At 44.3% G+C, this 18,919-nt stretch overlaps 1 protein-coding gene across 12 annotated transcripts in view; it reads left to right on the top strand.

The window, feature by feature from the left end:
- The first annotated feature begins 1,933 nt into the window (after window positions 1-1,933).
- The window catches only part of Prom1 (prominin 1), a 139,462-nt gene continuing 122,476 nt past the window's right edge, over window positions 1,934-18,919 (top strand). For 4 of the 12 annotated variants that reach the window (XM_076938443.1, XM_076938440.1, XM_076938451.1 and 1 more), the window contains exons 1-2: window positions 1,935-2,267; window positions 8,692-8,808. The gene's annotated coding sequence lies outside the window, so the exon portion shown is untranslated. Of the gene's footprint in view, window positions 2,268-8,691; window positions 8,809-17,702; window positions 17,844-18,919 lie in introns of those variants that run through there. The other 8 variants (XM_076938449.1, XM_076938452.1, XM_076938447.1 and 5 more) reach the window with 5 other exon arrangements.

The following is an 18,919-nucleotide window of genomic DNA, read 5'->3' as shown; positions in this document are numbered from 1 at the left end:
TGGAGATCAACAACGCTATGTAAGCAAACCAATACATGTGTGTTGTTAGCAAAGAATATTGAGTCAGAACAAATGAAACCAATGCTCTATGCCCATCTCCTACTATCTGTGGAGTCATATTTATACTTCTTCATCCCAGGTCCTTTCATGTATTTGCTATATCAAAACATCTTTTCACCTGTGTCTGCTCCAGCAAAACATCCTTTTACCTGTGTGTCCCAGCAAACTATCATTTGACATAACTGACTTTTCAAACAAACCAGAAGTTTCCACTTGAAGCAAGCACCTAAAATTAGTTTCAGCCATGGCTCCTAGAAGTGTGGCATAGCCCAGTACCAGCATCAGCATCAAGAGCATCCTTCCAGATATTGTTCAACATGCAAAGCCTTGGACTCACTTAGCTCCACTGAATCCAATGCTGCTGTTGGTTCTAAGTGGTTCTGTGTGCACTAGCATTTCAACATCTAGAAACAAAGGACTTCTTCTCTGGTGTCAGGAGCAATGCATGAGTAGGCTAAGAGGGTGGTTTAGTTCTTGCTGTCCTTTTGAATGTTACCCAAGAGCAGGCAGCCCTCCCTTTACTGACTCAGTGTCCTCAGGTTTGGCCCAGGGGTATAAAGTTATAGTCTGAGCTCTCCATAGCTTAGTTTCTCAGAATCATGGCCTTGGATAGGAAAGGTAACTTATCCTTGCATGTCCTTTCTCTGGGGGTGGGGGGTGGGGGGTGGAACTCATTTCCCAGAAACCCTCAAAGGGGATCTCGCTTCATCTCAGAAACTGATGCTTCATTGCATGTCATGCATGAGCCATCACAGACAGGGGATTGAGGATGCTGTTGGCGGAGAAAGCACAGGCTCTCAATAAACACTCATCTTGTCTTCTGTTGCCACTGAACAACCTGCTCCCTGGAGGGTATGACAGGGTGAGTCTCCAGGTCTGGCCATAGCTTTGTCCCCAAGAGACAGGGCTGACATGATGAAAGGAAAAACCATGTGGCTCCTCTCCACATGCCCCAGACTGTAGCATGGACACAGATGCCACTGGTGTTGGCTTTGTCACTAGGATCTCTTAGTCACTGTCAAGTCAAAGAACTGGAAAGCTTGGGAGCCTCTGTGTGTCATAGTTAACTGACACCATGTGCAGCCACTGTGAATCAGAGTGGGGTCTTACATAATGAGGTTCCTGGAAGCACACATCGGCAAGCATGGAGAAGAAAGAGAGGCTGAGTTGGGCATGAAGTGTTCAGGGTAGTAGAGGGGAGGACTCAATGCTGATCTCCATAGCAGGGAGGATGGTAATTGTAGAGAAAGCCAAACTAGAACTGAGATGATTTTAGCATCTCTCTCTGTTACCTCTCAAGACCCATGATCCCTTGGGCCATGGTAACTCATTGGGTTCTATGGAAAGGAAAAGATAAGGCCTGAAGTCTACCAAGAATGCCAGTCAGGTTCCTAGGAGCTGTCAAGAACAGGATAGGTGTCATAAGTTTCCCTGCAAACTCAGAAAGCAGAGTGTCTCTCTGAGCTCAGGCCAAGCCCTCCCTTCCCAGAGACCAAAGGAGAAAGATCCTGTTTGCAAACTCAAGACCTGTGGGACCAGCCACAGGGCAACCTGGCAGCTATGTGGGCCTCTGGTCCCAGGGCTCCTGGAGGTTGGGAAGCAGCTATCTCCTGGGAGATATCCTCCCAAGGGAGTGCTCTCTAGAAAGATGGGACTGCAAAACCTCTGTTTTGAGCATCAGAGTTACTATGTCCCCTTTCTCCTCCAAGTTGAATTATTTTTGATGCTGGCTTTGGGTGAGTCATGATTTTAATTAGCATCCTGGGAAAAGGCTTCAGCCTTAGAGCTCTCTGGTGGATCTGAGAGAATGCTCAGCAGACCTGTTGAATTGTTTTGGTAACAGTACTAACCACCCACCCACCAGTGAGCAGGTTCCACCTCTGATGCAGGCCAAGAACGAGTCTTCATTGCTTGCCCTGACCTAGAAGCTTCACTTTCTCCTATCAGAGTTCTTAGCCCTGCTCCCAAGACTTCAATGACTGGACTGCCAACAGGCCAAGGAGTATCTTGTAGCATTGCCCGGGGCCTTGCATGGTGTCACAACAGTGCCTGAGTGACTTGAACAGAACCCAGGGGCCAAGGAGTCTGTTTCCACAGCACAGCTTCTTCTTTTCTAGAACAGCAGGAGCTTTTCCAGTCACAGCCAGGAGGCAATCAGAGCTAACAGTGGCTGGGGCAACCAGGAAGATGCCTGGAACCACTCAGAGGTGAGGAGCCCTGCCCACTGGTACTAACCCTAGATAAAAGGCCTACTTCTTAGGGATAGACAAGAGAATCAGATGGAGCACACACACAACCTGTTTTACCTTCTATCTAGTTAGTCGGGAGGCATGAGATTCTGGGTGCTCTTGACCTTTCTGTGCCTCAGTTTCCCTCACTGGAGAATGGTGTGATGGGAATGACCTAGACAAGGAAGTATTAGAAAAGGATTGTTCATTCCCTGTGCCTTTTGGTACACACTTGACCTCCCTGACCCTTGATTTCTTCTGCAAATACAATACTTCTGACTCCATTGAGTTGTAAGCAAGAAACATAAGCAAAGAGTTGTGTTTGCAGCACAAGTCAGCATCTCAGTAGCTCACATCATCTGTGCTCCAAATAAGACTCCAAGTAAGAGGATGCTCTTAGCAAGTCTGTTTTTATAAATGGAACACAATACAGGGAAGCTGAGAAAGCAGCCCAGGACGCCCAGTAGCCTAGCTACTCCACTGTATTTTTCTAGGGGCACATAAAAAGCTTGTCTCTGAAATCTTAGGGTAGTCATGTACAAGACTGACGCTGTAATGATTTTTAACCGTGTTCATTTAGTTTTTCCTCTGTTTCAAGGTTTTGTTTTGCTTTTTAACCATGAAATGTGTAACTTTTAGTAAAGTAGACAAAATAATGTCAATGAAGGTGGAAAATCACGGTTCAGTCCTTCTCTCGACCTGACACTCTGCAGGCAGTTAGAAGGAGGTGCTGTGTAGCTCTGTTTGTATAGGGAAATCTCCAGACAGGAAGCAGCTTGGCGGTTACCAGAGCCTGGGAAGGCTGGTGAAGGGCTCTGTGGAGCAACTGCTTTCTTAAGAGTGGTGAAAGATGTGAAAGCTGGATGGAGTTGGTGGTTAACCAACATTTACTGTATGCTAATTGCCATCAAATAATTTCTGTTTGTTTTTAGAGACAGGGTTTGGTTTCTCTGTGTAGCCCTAGCTATCTGGAAACTTGCTCTGTAGACCAGGCTGGCCTTGAACTCAGAGATCCACCTGCCACCACCTGACCTTGAGCCCTGAATCATTCACTTTAAATATTTTTGGGGGAGAGAGAAAGAGAGAGAGAGAGAGAGAGAGAGAGAGAGAGAGAGAGAGAGAGAGAGAGAGAGAGAGATTGATTTAAACACATAGCTACACAGCCCCTAAGTGGCTTCCCCCCCCCCCCCCGCTGGGCATTTAACCTCAATTAAAACACAGAAAAACAAGCTGAGGGGGCTGTGACAGTGGATCTCTGCTCCACAATCTGGTCCTCTTGGACGATCTCTTTCTTCTGAGGAGCTTTGGGGAGAGCTTGATCCCAGGTTTCACCTGACCAAGGGCAACCACCTTTTTCTGTGTTACCTCAGCCCTCAAGAGTAGGCATCAGGACTTCTGTCATGGCATGCATGCTTATTCATCACCCTGGTGCCCCATTTCACTGGGAACTCTAGAATCTAGACACCCATCCCACCCACCCTCCCACCCCTGGTCTTCAGGCTGCCCTGGGATCACCAAGGTGGAGGAAATGGCTAATGCTTGTGATGACAACCGAACTTGCTGATTCTTCCTCACCAGTGCTTGAATGTTCAGGGGAAAGCGTTTGTCCTCTGACTCTGCTTCACCCCTACAACCCACCATGAATCTGGAGAGCTGAGCTCATGGGAGCCATGATGTCGAAGTGGGTGGAATGACTTGAAAGTCCCAGATAGTCCAGTGACCCGAAACTTTCTACGTGCTCTGTTGCCCTTTGAGAAAAGTCCGTTTCACTAAAGTTGGCTTGTATCATATATATGTATAGTGGTTATCTCTGACACCTTGTGAACCTAGATTTTCCGACCCCCACCCCCAGGATCTACCTGAAGACGTGCCTATTTCTACTTTTCAGATGTGTGTGAGGGGTCGAACTCAGGTCCTCATGCTTTAGTGATAGGCAGTTTACTCATTGAGCTGTCTCCCCAGCCAACCAGATGGATTCCAAATAGAAACAACAAAGGACTGTGTTTGACTCCCTGCTCTATGGCCCCAGAAGCTGGACAGCTACCAGCATTGTGAACATAAGAGAATTCCTGCAAGGAAACAGGGTTTGCAGGGGCTAAATCACCTTGGGACATTTTCTGCCATCTGGATACCTTTTAATGTCCTACTCTGTTTATGATCTTTTGTGACTGTTGATTAAATTATTTGGCATTTATGAACAGACTCCTAGTTTCCCTAGTCAAATACTAAGAATGCTGTCAGGTAGCATTTAAGGCTTATAGCAGTCGCCCTTGCTTTGCTGTAACTTGCCAAAAGCTATACCCAGCAATGTATTTGACAAGTGTTTTCGTATAACCTTCTTTGTTCTATTACTATATAAGCTCAGGAGATAGCTATTTCATTAGAACATGCCATCTGGGGACACCCAGGTCTGTGTGCTCAGGCTATGGTCAGTCCTATTTGGCTCCAAAATAAAACCATCTTTTTTATTTCTTTGGGGTGAGAATTGTTTCTCTCCTTGACACTAAGTTTTATTGCTTTCCTAGAATTTTGCTTTTCTTGGCTGTGAATGGGGACTGTAAGGCTAATCTCTGCCTTAAGGTGTAGCCAAGAAGCAGGCTTTCCCCGGAGACCCTGCATTGAACCTGTATTTTTGCATGTCCGTGCATTTGAATTCAATATTTCCTTTTCCTGTCTAATGGACTCTCTGGGCTTGAAGGAGGCCAAGTCACACATGGGGCTTTGTCACATAAATAAGGAAGTAACTACAGGGAATCAGATCCTCTGGCCCCTTGAGAAGCAGGTGCTTTGTCCTTGAGGCACCATGGAAGAAAATTGGCAATGTTGGGGGTTGAATTGTGCTAAGTACAGAGGCTTCTCTGATTACACTGCAGCTTGTTCTGGATTGCAGCTACTACAGGGCTCTGATGACCCACACTGAGAGAAGACCACATCCCAGAGCGAAAACAAAACAAAGCAAAACAAGACACTTGGAGCTTGTGTTCCCACACAGAAGGGCCCTGTGGGGTGACTTACCTTCTTTCCAAGCCTCAACTTGAAGTCGTTTGTCAGGCCTGATGTGACATTGCCATCAACTGCATGGCCTATGCAACAGAACATAGTGCCTCTTAGTTCAGGAAGCTGAAAGTACCAGAAAGTGCAGACTCTGAGGGAGGCGTGTGTCCCTGCCATTGAGCCTGACATCTTTCTATGTCTCTTAAGAGCCTCTTCTTTATGAACATGCCAGTCCATGTATCTGGATGTCCCCTTCTTTTGTTGTGGGGAGAAGGCAGTCATGATAAGAGCCACCCACTTGACCTCATTTTAGTTTGACAATTTCCTCCTTAAAGACCTTGTCTCTAAACTAGGTTACATTCTGATGTCTTGTGACTGAGAACTTCAACACGTGGGTTCTCTGGTAGGGCACACAATCCTGTATTGTGGTGGCTGTGCTAAGCAAGACTATGGCTCTGAGGTTCCATTTCCCATCACTCCCATTTGTTTCTGTGCTCACTCATTCTCCATAGGAGTGTCAACTCCTGTGGAGGAGGAACTGTACCTTGTTCACTATTGACTTTTATGAGACTGGCACACAGGAGGTAGTTGGAAAAACAACCATGAATCCATGATTGAAGGCAAAGGTTTCACTTCTTCTGGAGTTGTAGGACTTCCTTTGTGGAGGGTCAGGCTGAGGAGACATGGAAAAACCAGTGCATTCAACCTCATCTTTAGAGACTAGTTCCCCATATCTCTGTCTCTGTCTTTGTCTCTGTCTCTCTCTCCTCTCTCTCTCTCTCTCTCTCTCTCTCTCTCTCTCTCTCTCTCTGTCTCTCTCTCTCTCCCTTCCTCCTTCCCTCTCTTTTCTCTCCCTCCTTCCTTTCTTCCACTGTCTGTCTGTCTGTCTCTATCTGTCTCTACATCTCTGTCTCTCCTACTTTGCTACCTCCCTGAGGAGATTCAGTTCTCCTTGGTACAGTCATCCTTTTCCCCTGGGTATCCATTGGGATTGATTCCAGAACCATCTTAGATACCCAAATCCATGAATGCTCAAGAATAAACAAGTAAACAAACAAATGATGGAAGAAATAAATAACTAAACAACTAAATAAATAACTAAATACATTCTGCGTAGTACAGTCCTAAGTCATCTCCCATGATCCAAACCATCCTTCCTAACGTATAATCTGGTGTAAAACGTCCCGTGTAGTTATACTGTTCTCTTTGGAAACTGATGACAAGAAAGTGATGTCTCACAGATTTATTCTTCCTTAAGTGTGTATGTCTGCGAGAGTGTATGCCGAATATATGCCAGTGCTCACAGAGGTCAGAGACTGTGTCAGAGGCCCTGGACCTGGAGTTCCAAGCAGTTGTGAGCCACCAGACGTGAAGACTGGGAACTGAATGTGTCCTCTGAAAGAACAGCAAGAGTTCTTAACCACAGACCCACCTCTCGGGCCTTACAGCCACAACCTTTTCCAGCCATTTTCAATCCACACTTAGGATTCAGTCCAGAGATGTTGCTCCTGTGGAAACAGGGACCTGCTGTATCTCATTGAGTTACACTACATCTACTCTTCCTCGTCACTTTCCAAAAGGCTCATTCTTCTTTAGATCCAGAACTTTTTGGTCTTTCAAGGGCTCCTTGGAGTCTCATTGTCTTTTTTTTTTTTTTTTTTTTTTTTCTGTAAAAGCATATGAAGTGAAATTACCATTTGGATCCCAGCACGCTTCCTTCACACACAGGTAGAGATGTGTTCATCTGCCTTGAAGGACATAGCAAGGCTCCATTTGCCCCAGAAGATGGAGAGAATCTTACAGGATGAGTGACCATTGCTGTCTCCGGGACTTTGTACACAAACACAGTCAATGTTTGCTCAACTGAACAAAACTGCCATTCTCTGAGAACTGAGTGGAAAAATGGAAATGAATTTATATCTTCATCAGGTGTAACGAAGAGCGTTGATAATGCTGGCATGTGCTTTTGTTCCAACAATCCTCCAAGAAGTCTTTTCAGAGCAATTAGGTGAGCTTCTCAGGGTCACACAGCATGGAGGAGGCAGAGATAAAGTTTGAAGGCAGATATATATATATGTATTTAATGACAACTTGGCCTGTATTCCATAACATTAATTTGATCCCTATGCATTAATGGAATTTTACAAGATAAAATAGCTATAATAAAAAAGGCACGGCTTGTTAAGCCAGATTTTTAACCTGCTAAGGAGTAAAGAAATCACTGTCTTAGCTCTCATGCTGCCCAACACAAATAGAGTGTCATTTTCCACAAGATTAAGAACAATCTTGCAAATAAAAAGAAGAGGAAGAAGAAGAAGAAGAAGAAGAAGAAGAAGAAGAAGAAGAAGAAGAAGAAGAAGAAGAAGAAGAAGAAGAAGAAGAAGAAGGGAGGAGGAGGAGGAGGAGGAGGAGGAAGAGGAGGAGAATCTTGCATAGTCAAGAGAGAGAGCGAGTGAGAGAGCGAGAGAGCAAGAGAGAGAGAGAGAGAGAAAGAAAGAGAGAGAGAGAGGAGTTTCTAAACTACAAAACTACGTAGACACAGCCCTGGAAGAATCAAATTATGGTGTATATAGCTCCACATCATTTATTCCTGACACCTAAGGACATTTTTTTCCTCAGGGATAAGACTAGGAAGAGGCAAGGGAGATATATGGATATATGTGACAATTCTTTACAATGATTCCTGTGCCTATGAAGTTCTAGGAAAAAAAAAATTCTAGGAGATCTTATAATATTATAGTTAATCACTGTCTTATCAGGCTTGCCAGCTGAAGCAACAGTTTAAAATTAATATCTTTAAAACCAGGACCTCGTTGAAGTTAATAGAAAAACAGAGGGGTGTTTAAGGGTAAGTTTAGCTCACTGAACTTTTGTCCCCCAAAAGAAAAAAAAAAGTCGTAACAATTTTAAATGCATTAAAAGTCAAAACTATGTAGGAAAAGCACCTTTCTGTCCACATTGATGTGGTCCTTTAAGTGTTTCTATTTATTCTGCCACATTGACACTGATACAAGTCAAATAAATGAGTTTTTAAACTTTCAGCTTGTTTTCTGGGGGTGGGGTCGAGGGGAGTAGCTCTCAAATGTTTTAGTTATAACCCTGAGCCACTGCAACATTAAAAAAGTGTTCAAAAATATAAAAATCAGGGCTGAGAGCAGACACTTTTATGTAATTTTTGTGATTTGTTTTTCTGAGAAATGGGGGCTTCTTCCACTTTAAAAAAAAAAAAGCAAATTAGGAAAGTACAAAGAAATAAAAATGAAAAAGAAATTTTGTCCCATTGAGTAGAGAGAATGGCGGTTGGTGTGTGGTTGAATTTTCTTCCTAGGTTTGTCTGTTTCCTCCTTAATCTTACTCTTTGTAATTTTTGTGTTTGCTGTTGTTTGTTAAGTCATGTTTTTCTAAACAGCAGCAAATGGCCTTGCAGATGGAGATACAAGCCCCAGCGGGATGCAGAAGCTGAGCTGCTATGGATACTCTGACCGCAGGTCCATCATCTCTGGACCAGAAGCATACACAAGTCCAGGTGAGAGACTGACAAGAGCCTCAGGTCCTCTCTCCACACAGACACACAGACACAGGCTTTGTAAACACTCAAGGCCATGTACAAGCCCATTAAGAAATTATCTAGGAGGGCTGGAGAGATGGTTCAGTGGTTAAAAGCACTGGGTTGTTCTCTAGAAGACCTGGGTTCAGTTCCTAGCAACCACATGACAGCTCACAACTATCTGTAACTCCAGGTCCAGGAGATCTGAAACCCTCTCTCAAAGCGCCAATGCCCATAAAATAAAAACAAATCACCTTTAAAAACAGAAGAAGAAGAAGAAAAGGATGAAAAAAATCTATGGGTCGGCTTCCCCTGATTGCCAGATGCTGCCGGCACAAGCCTTTAATTTCAGCACACAGGAGGCAGAGGCAAGTGGATCTTGAGGAGTTTGAGGCCAGCCTAGTCTGTAGAGCAAGTTCCAAGACAGCTAGAGCTATGCAGGTTTTAAAAAAATATATATATATATTAATAAATATATAAATATATATTCTTCCGTAGCTGAAAATGACCTTGAATTTCAGATTATACTGCCTTCATCTCCAGAGTGTGAGGATTACAGATGTGTGTACTATCCATGGTTTATATATGGCTGGGGATCAAACATAGAGCTTTGTGCTAGACAAGCAGTCTACCTACTAAACAGCATCAAACCAGAGATTTTAAAATGCCCTTTCGCAGACTGAAATCCTGTCTTCCTAGAGAAGCTTGCATCTCCCACATGTTTTTTTTTTTTAATTTTTATTTTCCTCTTTCCCTTCTTCCTCTTGCTCCAGCCCTGCTCACTCTGGCCTGGCCCCGCTCACTCTGGCCTTATTTATTTATTTATTTATTTATTTATTTATTTATTTATTTATTATATGTAAGTACACTGTAGCTGTCTTCAGACCCCCCATAAGAGGGCATCATATCTCATTACAGGTGGTTGTGAGCCACCATGTGATTGCTGGGATTTGAACTCATGACTTCCAGAAGAGTAGTCAGTGCTCTTAACTGCTGAGCCATCTCACCAGGCCTCCCCCAATTATTTAAGTCACTGTGAGATTTAAAGAGGGGAAAAGAAAGAATAGAAAAGACTTTGGGAAGCTGGGGTGGGACCTTTCTGTAAATGGAGCTGGGCATGACCCTTCTGTAGGAAGTCAGTTGGTTCATTTGGCACCATCCTGAGCCTACAGGTCAAGGGACATTGACCACGACTTGCCCTGTTTGTGATGGGGTCAACAGGGCAAAGCCCAGCACTCAAGGATCAAGGGAACCTTAGCTTTCTCTATTCCTGGAAAACTGTACTGGTTCACAACCCACCCTGGCACACCTCTAATGCCTTCTGGTGTGCTCCCCACCTCTGGGGTATCTGACCACACAGTGTTCTGAGTAACCAGGTGATGACAAGCCCCAAAAGGTGCTGACTTCCAAACCACCTCAACCATAAGGTGTGGTGACATGTGCCCTCCCCTGTGGACACAGCCAACAACTGGCAATGCTTGTTAGCTAAGTTACCAGGGAAAGAGCTGGGTACAGACAAGTCACATAGAAGGTTTTAGGAGGTGAGTGGGACCATTAGAAAATGGTTCACTGGGAAGAACTGCTAACTGGGAGTCTGCAAGGGACGTGGGGCAGAAATGATCTGGTTAGCACTCTGCTGTGCTGGTGCTACAGTGCTGCAGTTCTATTCTCTCAGCGTTGCAACGAACATTTGAGGGATTATTCAGTTGCAGATGCAACAAATGCCATTTGAGGTTCCATACCAGACATTGGGGACAACAGCAGAGACAACAGGTTCCCATTACCCTAGAGCTTGCTTCTAATAGGATATCATGAGAAAGAAACAGAAGGGTGTATGTGTGTGTGTGTGTGTGTGTGTGTGTGTGTGTGTGTGTGTGTGTTGCCCAAAAAGACAGGGAGTGAAGAACTAATAAGCAAAGGTCAGAATGAGGCTGCTGTGCGGATGTGGGGGCACTGTGTGCAGACACAGAGTGGAAAGCACTTTAGGGACAGTGGCTGGTATCTAGCTGGCAGTACAGAGGTGTGGGAGTTGGGGGCCCTAGGCACACTGCACACTTTAAACTTAATGCTCAGTAGGAGAGGAGATGGAAACCCTGTGGGCTCTAAGGCAAACAATGATGGGATTAGGCTTCTGTCTTGAGAGCATCATGATGGCTGGTTGGGTAAAGTCTCAGACCACAGATGGGCACCCTGAAACCAGGGAATACCTGAGAACCCACATTTTCAGATGATACTTCATAAGTGTATCTCAGATATCACCATAGCTGACCTGCTCTTCAGAACCCCCCCCCCCCCCTTACAGTCAAGACAGAGCCTGGGTATCTGTGAGAGCCTGCATACTCTGCTCCACCTTCTCCCAGTGTTCATATTAGTGATCACGTTTGAGGCTTCCCTGATGTCTCTGTTTCTGATTCCCACGAGCCTTGCACATTGATGCCCTACGACTCCCCACTGCCTCATCGCCTGGTTGAGTCCTCGCCAGCCTCTGCATTCTTAGCCATCTTGTCTCAGGAATACTGCCTGCAGCTTGCAGAAGAGTGGGTGAGGTAACATCAGTGTGCCTATAGTCCATTCCTTACATTTAAGAGTTCCTTCCATATACTGGCTTCCCCTTTTGTGCCCCAATTGCCAAGTCCCTCTGTTCCAGCAATCAGAACTTAGGTCAGGTACCCAGGCTCATGAATCTACTGCCCTGGGTTCTTTGAACACTTAGTGCTAAACCTTTGTAAGGAAATACTTGCCCAATGTCATAGGGAAAATCAAGGATCAAACATCTAACTTTCTGTTTGTCCTTCTGTTTATACCCCCATCTTTTTGTGAGATAGGGTCTTGCTCTGTAGCACAGGCTAGCCTGAAACTTATCAGGTAGCCTCTAATCCATGGAACCTGCAAATCTTGAACTCGTGAAAATCATCCTTCCACAACCTCCTATGCTGGGATTACAGGTGTGAGGCACCAAACACAATTGGTTCTGACTTCTCTACAGCCCAACAAGGCGTGGTTTAGCCCCAGCATTCCATAGTTGATAATGACATATGCAGTTTTCCTAAACTTAGTTTCCCCAGACATAAATTAAAACTTCCAGAACTACATGCCCTGTAAGTGCCTAAGACACTTCTAAAGAATATTGATTTTTGGTCTGGGGATGTTGGCTCAGTAGAATGCTTGTTGATGTGAACAAGCCCTGTATTCTATCCTCCAAACTGCAAAAGCTCCATGTGGTGAAAGAAACCTGAAATCCCAGCACTCAGGAGGCAGAGGCTGGAAGATTAGTGGTTTAATATCACCCTTGGCTATTTAGTTTGAGGCTAGCCTGGGCTACTTGAAACCCCCATTTTAAAAACAAAACCTAAACAAAAAAAACCATTTGTTTCTGACCTCACTCCCACCTGTAGGATTAGAGCTGCAGATTGGACTTGGGATCTAGCTATTTGCTCAATTAATCAGAGACCTTGCATGGTTTCTTATCACCAGATTTGGACTTTCCAAAGGGGACTTCAATTCCTCAAACTCCAAAAGGCAGTCAAAATATCCAAAAAATGGGCTCAACCTGGACTACAGGAAGATTTCTTCTGGTTAGATAAAAGCCAGCATTCCTCAGGAACTTTTGAAGCTAGTTCTCTACCAAAAGGAACCATTTCCCTTCTCATGAGGCATAAGGGACATTCGGCTACCTGTGGTGCCTGTTAGCATACCAAAGTGCATGCTGGCCTCTAGGTTCCCTCAGCCTGACAAGTACTTGTTACATATTTCAAAGTCTATGCTAGCCTCCTAGCTCTTCTCACCTCCTCTGTCCATCCACCTAAACTCCCCCATCTACCAGCTTCCTTCCTCTAGCTACTCATTCTTCATATAACTCTGCTATTGTCCCTCAGCTCTCCTCTTCCCTCTCTCTGTTCTGTTCCTGCTCCTCTCACTATGCTTTCTCTATTCTGTAGCGCCTGCTATTCTCCCCTGTCCCAGAGATAGCCCTAGTCACAACCAGTCTGCTGGCCACATTCAGTCTACTGCTTTCTCTCTCTGCTCTGGACTCTTCCGGTTGCTTCTGGCTTCTCTCTCTCTCTCTCTCTCTCTCTCTCTCTCTCTCTCTCTCTCTCTCTCTCATATCTACAGTAAAAACATTTCCTTTAGCCCTGCCACTGAGTGATCACTTTGCCATTTTGTACACAAATAAACACATACACCCGTTTCTATACACTTTTTGAAAAAGATGCTCCTGAGACAGAAAAAGCAAAAGAGGTGCAAAACCAGATATAGGTGACGATTTCCATGCAATGGTTCCTCTCCAAGCGTCTTCTCTCTTTTATAAAAGGAACCTCTGCAACTGGAGCCTGGTATTTACTTTTTGAATTATTTTAGGGATGTCCTTGTTTGCTTCCTTTTGCTCTGATAAACACCACAAGTAAAAGCAACTTAGAGAGAAAGAGGGTTTATATTATTAATGCTTATACTCCATCATCCAGGAAAGGCAGTGAAGGAACTGAAGCGGAACCACAGATGATTACTGCTTACTGTATTTGTCCTTCTGTTTATACTCCCATCCCTTTGTGAGATAGGCTCTTGCTCTGTAGCACAGACTAGCCTGAAACTTATCAGGTAGCCTCCAATCCTTGGAACCTGCTAGTCTTGAACTCATGGAAATCATCCTTCCACAACCTCCCATGTCTAAGATTAAGCTCTCCATGGTTTGCTCAGTTTTATTTCTTATACAACTCAGGACCACCTACCAACAAGTGGCAACTTCCATAGTCAGCTAGACCTTCCCAAATCAAATAGCAACCAAGACAATGACACAGAGACATGCCCATGAGCCAGACTGGCTGAGAAAATTCCATAATTCAGGTTCCCTCTTTCCAGGTGACTCTAGATTGTGGCACATTATAAAAACGAACTACCACAACTAACCCTTTATGAACTTGACACACAAATATATTACTATGAAACCATAACCTTCTCTTTCTTGTTTATCCCTAATATTTCATGTTAGTATCACAACATAAAACATAGTCCAACTTCAAAAGTTCCAACATTTTAACATTTTTAACTCTTTAAAGATTCAATTTTTTTCTAATATTCAATATCTTAACTGAGAGCTCCCGTAAAATTCAAAGTGAGTTAAATAACTTGTATTTCAAGAGAGAAAAACCAGGGTATAGTTCAGAGGAAAGCATAACAAAAGACCAACAATATAAAAAGCTCAGTATTTTCTGGGATCCAAAAGACTTAAGCAGTTCACTTCTCTGGTTCTTCCAATTCCAACATATAGTTTGTTTGGTAGTCTCATACTGTCTCCTCCGTTCCACACCTGCCACTGTCCTTGGTAGGCATCAAGTGTCCTGATTTTCCACCAAAAGTATAACATCCTTGGCACTCTGAATAGCATGGTCCTAACAAGCTTTGACTAAGGCTAAATTAAAATTAAAATGGCCCTGGTGCCTTCAGTATCCTTGGGTCTCCACTGCAGCTGAGGCTGAACCTTCACCAGGGGCTTCTCTAGCTTCTCTACAGGAACTCTGATCCTGTCAGACAATGCACAACCTCAGCTGCTCACCAAGACCCCTTCAAACCTCTAGCTCTCATGCCACCAAAACCGGTACCACATCGGAGACTCATACATTACCAAAGTCAGCTTCCAGCTTAAAATGCAGCTTTGACCCTCCAGACCACAGCTCTGTGTCCTGACCCTTGGGAAATACTCCCCAGAGGATTTCATCTGAACAATAATTTACTCTTACTAAGCATACCCAGAATTTTCAGCCACAACTAACTAGCATGTATTGACACAGTAACACAAAGGGGTTAGTTTAGTGGTGCTGGTCTCTTGCTATAATCATGGTTGATTCTTCAACTCCAGCTGAGCATAAAACATAGATTATTAATTCAAGATATCACATGAACAGCCCAGACTTAGCCTTCTAAAGTTTCCCAAGCCAGACCTCCACCATCTTCATTTTTTTTAAACATTCTCTTCCAAGTTCCCACAGAGAAAAACATTAAACTCTGAGTATTCAGTGGCTTTTTTATACCAAAGTTCCAAATGCTTCCACGATCTGCCCCCAAAGCACAGTCAGGTCTGTCACGGCAATAACCCCTTTTCTGTGGCACCAGTGTCGGTCCTAGTTTGCTTTCTATTGCTGAAAAAAACATCATGATCAATAGTAACGGGGGAGGAAAGCATTCATTTCAGCTTATGGGTTACAGTCCATCACTTAAGGAAGTCAGGACAGGAACTCAAAAAAGTCAAGAACCTGGAGGCAGGAACTAAAGCAGATACCATGGGGGAAATGTTGCTTCCTGACTTGCTTGGCTTAATTTTGTAAATAACTCAGAATGCTCAGGGGTGACATCATCCACAGTGACATAAACTTTCCCGTATTCATCATCAATCAAGACGTCCCACAGGCTTTGTGTACTGGCAAGTTTGATGAAAGCAAATCCTCAACTGAGGCTCTACCTTCCCAGGTATCTTTAGTTTGTATCAAGTTGATTAAAAACTAATCAGCAGAGGGGGATTCATGGAAGGTTCCTGATTTTCCACCCAATGTGCAACATCCTGGGCACACTGAATAGCATTGTCCTGACAAGCTATGACCAAGTCTGAATTAAGATTCAGGGGATAGAGGGTAGAAGAAAACTTTCAGAGATCCATTTCAGAGAAAGGAGAATCTAAGGCCCAGAGATGTTAACCAATCTACCTGAAGATACATAGCTGGTAGAGGGTAGAGATGGAGAGGGACACAGTGCTCTGTGTCCCTGACCTGTATTTTCCCTTCCTGAATGTAAGGGTGAATCTGGGCAGTGGGAATTCCGCACACAAAACTGTGAGGTCCATGCTCAGAAGGATGCTTTATTTGCCCTACATAACTGGCAATCTATCCCAAGGACAACCTCTGATAGCAATTGTCTGACTGACCAGTCCCACCTCTACTCAGCCCCATCCTGGGAATGGGGTGTTATTCAGACCTGTGGATCTTTTATCTTGTTGGAAAAACTTGATACAATACATTAAATAGACCTAAGCTGGATAATTGCAAATATAATTCTAAATCTAGAACACTAGCCCAACAAACACAGACTCACCACCCTTCCATTTCTTTATGCCGTGGTTACCCAGCTTTCTCATCAGAAAGCAGGGTGCTGCCCTCATCCCTGTGTGGTTGGCAAGACTAGGAGAGACATTAAACAGGACCTGGCACCGAATCAGGTCCATGCTGCTTTTTACAGATGTATGCAAGGAGGGGTGGGTTTGCTCAGCTCTGGATCCCTGGGGCTTATTCTCTGTCCCTCCGGAAACTTATGTTTCCATCAACTGTGGGGCAGTTTTAGCTGGACCTTAACCAAGAGAAGAGTCTATGATATGGGTGACAAAATGAGTCCAAATACATTACATGAACAGAACGCACATGTGAACAGTAAAGACAAAGGTTTGCCACAGAACCTTCCAGCTTCCACTCAATGAGGTATGTTAAAGTTTCCTTCTTATGAGGAAGTTTGGCCACTAGCAATAGAAAACTCTCCACAACAGTGGCATAAATCCCTAGGAAACTGGTCATTTGTGTTCACAACTGTTAAGAAAAATAAAATAATAAAATTTATGAAAGCCAGGGCAGGGCGAGAGGTTGGGTGCCCTGCTATGTTGGGTGCCTTTCGGTTTCCATATGCTGGTGTGTGTGAAACTTGTAACTTCAACATCAACTGATAAGCCACAATGGTTGTTGGGGTTGCAGCCATCAGTCCAAATTTGGATCACCACATAGGAGGAAGAGCTGGGGCAGGGGCGACTGTTGTCCTCTGAGGACCTTTCCTCAGAGATTCCATTTGGCTATAATTTAGTTACAGGAACTCTTAGCTACAAAGAAAGCTGAAAAAAGGTAATTTTTACTTAAGGAAGTTTGCTTTGTCCAAGTCTCTATGAAAAAGAAAAGCAGGGAGAGTGAATGTTGTAGACAGTCTGTGGTCTTGGCTACCTCCTTCCTGTATTTCTCTGCTTGAATGCTAGCCAAGCCCAGGGCTTTCTTGGTGCCAGTTATTTTTCAATTCTGGGCTGCAAGAGAATGACAGAACATATTTTTTTTTCTTGAACAAAAATTGTGTTAGGAGCTTACCACCCTTGAATGACACAGCTGCATTTGACTGCTTTGAAATGGAGCTGGAAATTGGAGGACAACTTCCATTTAGTCTCCAGGGTTCCACGTGTGGTAGCTGGCAAGTCACGCTCTCAGTGAGCCCCTCACTATGGCTACAGAGAAAAAGCAAACTTCTCCAGCTCAATTTCCAGGGTGCTCACCACTCTTGTGACCACACAAGTCATGGAGTGGGGGTTGGGGGTGGGGGAGGTACTTCTATTTAACAATCAAACAGTTTTGCAGCAAACTCAGCTGGGCTTATCTCAGCTGTACCATTGTCTGTCTGACAATGACATCAGATCTCACAGGCTGAGGACCTTACTCCCAAGACTACCTCCTCTAGATGTCAAACAAGCCCCAACTTGCTTCATCTGCACTTCTGGCCATGGTCTATACATTAGACATGCCTTGCCTCTTTAGAGTCTGTTATTGTGCTTACTGAAAGTGTGACAGAACTCTGAAAAATTAAATTTACTACCTGTTATAGTGAATATAATGAGGACTACAGGAGAGATGTCTAGGTGAGGTCTGAAGAGATGCTTCCCATCCCATGCTCTCCCTGCATGCCACTTTCCTGGGACCTCCAGGGGTGAGCCGTGGCACCCTTTGTCCTTTGGGGTTTCTATGGGTACTTCATTACATAAGCATAACTGAAGCTTGGTCAACTGTGCAGAAATGTGACTGGATCAAGCAGGTGACAAATGCTAACTGTAGAGCAAGTGGAGACAAGCGCAGCCTGCCTACACAAATGCTTGTGGGCTCTCCTTGACACTCCTCCTCCAGGGTACAGGGCAGTGGTCCTTCTGAAATGGGAGTCTGATGACCGACCTACTGTTGGGCAATGGATCCTGGAGAACTTCTTTCTCACCAGCTCCCATATAGAAGGATGTAAGAAGATTAGAAAATTATTTTTATTTCATCTATCTATCTATCTATCTATCTATCTATCTATCTATCTATCTATCATCTATAATTGATTTTATCTGGATATCTCACAGTATGTATTCTAATTGTACTCACCTCCCAGTCTTTCCATGTCTGTTCACCTCCTCTATGACCCCCTTGTCCCATCCTCAAATCCCCTCCCCCCCCATAAATCAAGTCCTTTGTTTGTTGTCCATATACTTTCCCAAACATGGTCAAATTCCCAGTGGCCAGTGCCACTTCCAGCACCAGAGGATGGGTCTTTCTCACGTTCTAGTTTCTCCTATTGTGACACTGAAGGAAAGATCCCCAGATCTGAGGGAACCTGGGGTACCCATCTTCCAATAATCTACTCCAGTAATCTGTGACCCATGCTGATATTGTCACCTAGATCAAGTGCAAGTACAAGGGGAATTGTGGAAAGAAGAGACTGGGGAGAAGGTGTGAATGGTAAGGGTGTGTGTGCAAGAAGCTCACTGCCAGGTAGTGTTGTCAGGCTCTCCAAGGTGGCTGGCATCATCACACTAGGACATTTGAGAGGGAGAGATAAGTGAAGTATGTGTTCTGAGAGCTACAGTGAGGGGGCCGAGGGTGGGCCCTAAAGGGAAAATGACCCAGGCTTGCTGTGAGTGTGTCCCTGAGAGAAATTCTTCTACCCTACGCTCTGTGCTGGTGCTGGAGGGTTTGAGAGGCATTCTCAGAATTTCTGTAGCTTTACTTCACCCTACATCGAGCAATGTAAGGGGTAGCCAAGGAGTTAGAGACAGATCCATGGGAAACAACTAACAACTCTTTACCCACAGACTGTTCAGAACAGGCAGCCATATTGTTTGGCCCTTTGGTGACCGTTGTGATGGCTTTACATCATAGCAAGAATACTTTCCAAACAGGAAGCAAACAGAGAAAGGGAGAGGCCAGGTTTGCTCTGTTTATAACTAGCCAGCTGTAACAATTACCGAGGATGAAAATAGAATTACCTTAATCCTTTTCAAGGGCCAGTGAACCAAGAACCTTTCTGTAGACCCACCTCTTAAAGATGT

The sequence above is a fragment of the Arvicanthis niloticus genome, chromosome 7 (genome assembly GCF_011762505.2).
Source record: "Arvicanthis niloticus isolate mArvNil1 chromosome 7, mArvNil1.pat.X, whole genome shotgun sequence".
NCBI lineage: Eukaryota > Metazoa > Chordata > Mammalia > Rodentia > Muridae > Arvicanthis > Arvicanthis niloticus.
The sequence above is the reverse complement of the archived record's forward strand: the minus strand, read 5'-3'. Positions and strand labels throughout refer to the sequence as shown.